The sequence below is a fragment of the Malaya genurostris genome, chromosome 1, assembly GCF_030247185.1.
Source record: "Malaya genurostris strain Urasoe2022 chromosome 1, Malgen_1.1, whole genome shotgun sequence".
Classification (NCBI taxonomy): domain Eukaryota; kingdom Metazoa; phylum Arthropoda; class Insecta; order Diptera; family Culicidae; genus Malaya; species Malaya genurostris.
Genome location: NC_080570.1, coordinates 68,659,222 through 68,665,514, shown reverse-complemented (window position 1 = coordinate 68,665,514; position 6,293 = coordinate 68,659,222).

The following is a 6,293-nucleotide window of genomic DNA, read 5'->3' as shown; positions in this document are numbered from 1 at the left end:
TTTTATAGTGACAATTTAAAATCTTACAAATAAAATCTTGGTTTTGTGATCTCTTGCTTTGAATCGTTTTGCTACTGTAAATAAAATATCATTTGTTTTTTTTGTCTGCAAATTGCGTCGCTCTCTTGATATCAGCGTGCAGCTTTTGCTCTCGAAAGAATGAGTTCACGTGCGGTTTTTACTCTCTCCTAGGTGGTAATAATAATTTAACAGTGTACACTTTAAAGTAATTATTGTTTCAGCTGCTTTTTATCGGTTGTCTAATCAAACTATTTGCTTTTGCTTTTACAATGTTGTTTTCTTCTGTAGTTTTATCTAGGATTTTTTTTTGTGACGGCTAAGAAACAAGCCCACGCGCACAAACGAACACGAGCACACGCACGCGAAACACAGGCACTCGCTTACTGACACACAACACAGGATACAGGTATCTAGGATCAGATATACACAATTTGATTGTTAAACGCCGGTGTTGTAGTTTATGTTTGGACTCACGAATTTGCTAGGATTGGTTGCTCTCGAACCAGTTTCCGTTTTCTTTTTTAAAACGACAACAAACACATTTGGAGTTTTCCATTCTTTTAGCTTTAATTTTTACTAGCAAGCTAACTCAACAGCACTTTGAAGTTTCGTTTTCAATAACATTTACATATTTTGCTACGATTAACTTTCTAATTTACTATCCTCCAACATGACGCTAGGCGCGAGGCGGATTCCTCGCGATTTCCAGAGGCCGATGACAGTTAAAGAGAGTGGTGAAATTCAATAATCGGGAATCGACAAAGAAAAATGGTAGATTAGCTATATCTGTGAATATTTTTGATTCTTCCCCAGAGTCTCTTTTGTCTATCCTTTGGTGCCCTTGAACTTCAATAGCATTGTTTTCGGAGCTACAAGCTCGGAGTTGTCATAAATTGAAGAAAACCTTTGTCAACATATTGAACAATTTTGCTTTAGTTTAAAAATTGACAATTGTCATGTTGCTTAGAAAGAATTTGTCTATTTAATAATCGCTCGATTTTATGTTCCCAAGAATAAAAAATTTTGTTCTTGTTCTAAAAAAACAATCACAAAACGGACAATTTATAACAAATGACTTTCGTTAGAACTCTTGCTTTCAATGTTTCCAAATAACTTAGTTGGTAAATTAGAGCAGGTGAAATTCATTTGTTTCTTTACTCTACTACTGTTTATTTCCGTGGAGATTCCTTTTGTTACGAAATACTAGATGACATTTTCTTGGTTTGAATCAAGTGGATCAGTTCTATAGTCCCACGTCAAAAGGGCTTAACTGCAAATGACAATTTTTTTTATTTACTTTTTCTTTACCGGATTGATTTTATATTTGACAACTCTTTGCTTAACTTTCAAGTTGAAAACACAACTTGTTAGGTGTATCAATCAACGATTATAAACAAAAACAATTTAACACTTATATGAATAAAATATCCTCTTTCGCATAAGATAACAGCCTCTATCTGAATAAATAAATTCAAACAAAATGGAATAAATAAATTCAAAACAACATGGATATACCTAGGTTACATCTGGTTTTCCGTTTAAACTATAAAACGTAACAATTGCCTACGTGAAACAGATCACAGTCATTGGTTTGGGTAGCATGAATTCGTTTACGGTAAAATAGACTCATCTGAATTTCGAATTAGTTGAAATTGTGATACTGAAAGTAGAAATTGTTTCCATACTCAGAACAATCTTCTAGTCAAGTTCCAGATCTATAATATCTGTAATAAGAACTGCCTCAATATCATGGGATGAAAGTTCGAAATTAGATTTTAAATTCACACAGTAAAATGTACAATTATTTTTAATTAATCTCTCGGCTTTTACAAGATGATTGCGAAACTTACTTCTACATATCAACATGTGTTCATGTAAAAAAAATTATATTCCTTTCCCGAGTTTGACTTCTGTATTCAGTTAAACTGAATACTACTCAATACGGAAGTCGCGCCTCCCCTTTCCGCACGATGTTGTGAAATTAGTTTGATGTAAAGAACTAATCACTGAACAGTTCTTATTAAAATTATAATATAAATTATTTCAATTTGTCCATCTATTCTGCATCGTTTAAATTTAGTAATGTTCTACGGATAACGCAATAAATAACCACTATTTTGGTGGAATTTTATTTCATGCCACTAGTTTAAAAACGCGCTGAAATGGCTTTTGACTAATTAGATATAGCTAGTTCTTCAGAACATGACCACGTCCAATCGAATTAGACCACAATGGTAGTTCGAAAAGACACATGAGAAAGTGAAGTGCACACAAAAAAAAATGAATTTTTTATTGAATTTTACTGGTTCATACTGTGATTTGCAAGTGCGGCCTTCGTCTAGCAAGTGCGACTGTAAGAATTTATATGCATCATTTATCAGTCTGGCAGACTCATATTGTCTCAAAGACGGACTGAGTAATGAATTCTTACTCGACTAGTCGTTTTCCAGTGTCCGATCAACACAATTGACAGTGACATTATAAATGCCATTTAATATGCGCTCACTTGCATCATGCTGACTAAGATAGGCCTATTTGTTGGTCCCCAGCAAATTCCAACTGTTTGTGCTGGAATTCTAGGAAGAACTGGTCATTTACTAGTTCTTCGTGTCCGAAGAACTTGAAGGTTTAATTTTGTATATGCAATTATGTAAAATTTTAATTTAGATTTTCAATTCAGCACATATACGTGCAAAATCGGAAGAAAACGATGGGCAACTCAGTTCACTTTTTCTCACTCAATTCTGACAGATTTTCGAACCAATCGGTTGGAGGCGAAATTCATTTGGAATCGATTGTTTCACTGGAGGCCGAATTGATTTGGATTTCATACTAAATTCGACATGGAATTCTGAATGAAAATGTTTCTCCCACTCGAATTGGATTCGGATTTCACTGACAATTTGAAAGTGGATGCTTCTGTGGCACAGTCGATTAACGGACGTACTTTGAGATCCAATGATTCTCGGTTCAAGTCGCCGCTGTCGTTATCTGATTTTTTTTTATTTATTTCAATGAGTTTCATGTTATCGAATTTTCCACAATAGTACTTGTTCTTGTGCGTAAGTTTTCGTAAACTGTGGCGATCCAGGTTTCTTCAAAGCGCGTGGTTAAAGAAAAAGGTACCGGGTACGACTGTTTTAGTCAGTACTGAAAGATTTTGATACTACTTTAATGTCGTGTGCATGGGAACTTTTTTGTTGCCTGGTATCCGGGCAGTCACACATGAATGTCGCATGTATCACACGAATAAATGTCACATATAACAGTCATGACTGAACGCTGAATGAATGCAGCGGAGACCGTCATGCTGATCGCCACAAACAGGATGGGTTGCAATTTACTTTAGGTGGGAATTTCATTGCTGGTAACAAACTTTCATGAAGACGTTCAGAGCTGCGTCATTAGCGACGGTTTTATTATCGATGCTGTTCCATGAAAAGGTCAAATTTCAAATTGCTGTTGTGGAGGTTTTTTTTAAGGTGCGCAGAGTTGTCAACGAATGAAAAAAGACAATTTTTGATAAACTTTCAAATAATCATAGGATAAAACGGGAAGTCGTTGTTGATAAAAAAAAACTACTAGATTATTCAAGTTACCTACACGAAATATAAAAACTATCTATTATTTGACGTCTTTTTACTTAATTATGAGTTCTTTTGAATCTTTCCTTTCATTCGCACCTTCAAATGTTGTCAAAATACAAAGAGCAAACACCCCCGTTTAATAAACTAAAATCAACTAAACCATAACAACTTGAAATTGAGTCATTACGACTCAACTGTAGAGTGAATATGACTCATCTTTAAGTACTTTTTACACATGCTTCACGGAAACTACCTAGAGCCACTTTACCTAAAATTAGGTTATTGAACGGACCCCCAGATTGGGTGAATGTACTTAAAATTAGGTTGTTTTGCGGTTCCGTGTAAGGTTGTTAACAAACCAAAACTGCTAATATTTGAAAAACTTTTAAATATTAACTGGATGAAAACAGAAGTTAATGGTGATAAAAAATTACTAGATTTAGGTATTTTCAAGATGCACAGGGTTGTCTATCAACGAAAACTTTCAATTTTTAGAAAACTTTCATATAGGGTAGAGCGGGTCTAGTCCGGATACGGAGTTAAAACGGACAGCTGAAACATCTTCTAAACCAGCATTTATTTTGACCCATGGATCGACGTTATGAACGAACTTTCATGTGACAGACAAACGTTTGTCAGTTTGGCGTCCATCGTGTTCATGACAAAAGATAAACGTATTTTACTAATTTTGTTTTAAAATTTTCTAATTTTTTGGGTATGTTTGATTTCTGTGCAATGTAATGACGGCCTTGTTAGTGCTTTCAAAAGTTTATTTCGTGCTGAATTCAGTGATTATTGAGTGCTTTCGATTACACGAAAAATGAAATTATTATTGCATATCGAAAATGAATTGTTCGTATGGGGCTTAACCGGACAAAAAAGTGAGACAATTGGACACATAATTTTTCTTGAAATTCTTAACGAATTTTTGAAACATACCTAAATATTGATATCTATAGCTCAATTCTACTTCTTATCAATTATTACAATCCAAATGTTCATTATACATAGCGGAACCAACAAATAATTTTCAATAAAGACACTAAAGCCAGTTTCAACATTTTGCGCTCATTAAATTATCTTAAGATTTGCTGCCCTACTGTGTTCGTTCGTCTAATTTGTGTGAAACTTTATATTCCGGTTTAGCCCCGCGGTTCCTGACCATTGGATTTTGGGTTGGTCACTTCATGGTGGCTTGGCACAAAAACTAATGCACGCTTTTTCATGTCACAAATTTGGAATTGTAGTTGAAAGTTTAACTGTGTAGATTAATTGGGGAAAACCTACGTGTAATGGACGTTTATTTTTTAATCAACAAGAAGGGCCCGGTTTAGCCCCGAAGTTTCTGAAATGTTGAGTTTTGGTTTGGGCACTTCATCACGGAAATTAATGCATATTTTTTCAAAGCATTAGTTAAGAATTATAACTGAAGATTTAAGTCATCGAAAATCTTTAGATTCAATTATTTTCAAGCTGCGTAGGGTCATCTAACTTCCCAAATTGACAAATTGTTGAAAATTAATTTGATGAAAAAGGACTACGACAGTGATTAGCAACCCTTACACGATCATGAAAAGTGTCATTACTAAGTAATGACACTTCTGCTCAAACGCTCGGCATTACTGCATTACTGTACATCATTACTTTTTAGCATTACACGTTCATTATTAATGATGATGAGTATTTGTAACTATTCCAGCACGGGGCTTGTAACCAGAATAACTTTCCCTCAGCAATTAAAGAATATTAGCAAAATGCTTTATCTTCGTTTAGCTGAAAATAAATTTTATTTGCATTGAAACGTTAAGGTTTGTCATTTCCAGAATTTTTTTTCACGTACAGTTCTGAAGATAATGTTTACTTCATGGTTGTCAAATTTTCTCATCTAATACAACCAGAGATGCCATTTATACAGATTTATCTGTATTATACAGATTTTTACATACGCATACAGATTTAATACAGAGTCAGGCCCGTACTCAGAATTTTATTTCGGGAGGGACCCAAAGATAAAAAAATACTGTTGCTGAAGATTGCTTATGTACCTAATTTTCTGTGTGCCTTTTACGGGTGTTTTTAACAGCCACTTTAAACGTTTCCACTGGAACTGTTATTGTATAACATTTCTTTACGTTTACTGTCTTGTTATTTCTGTAACACATGTCTGAGATCTTCTAAATAATTATATATCTGTTTTTGATTTCGGGAGGGGCCAGGGCCCCTTCGGCCCCCTCTCTGGGTACGTGACTGTACAGAGTACAGATTTTATACAGATTTTCTAAATTTTATACATATTTATACAGATGTCACAAAAAGTAAGAAAGAACAAATTTAACTTTTCTGCCTTAGCTATCTTTTAGTATTTGATTCCAGTGACGATATAAAAGTCTATCAATCAACGGACAAATCACAAATTAATATAAAAATCTGTGAAATCCATTTATATTATAATTTGAAACCAATTTGAACTGATATTCAATTTTTTTCAATGACTGAGTGAAAACATATATTGGAGAAGCCAAATGAATGAAAAACTAACAGAAAAGATGATTTTTTGGAAAAAGATACGCTCAGAGACGGTACTTTATTTAAGGCATAAGTAATGGCATCATGGAACTTTACTGTCATACTGAGAGTTGTATGAACCGACTTGACGTTGCATATTGGGCGTTGCAATTCCATGTC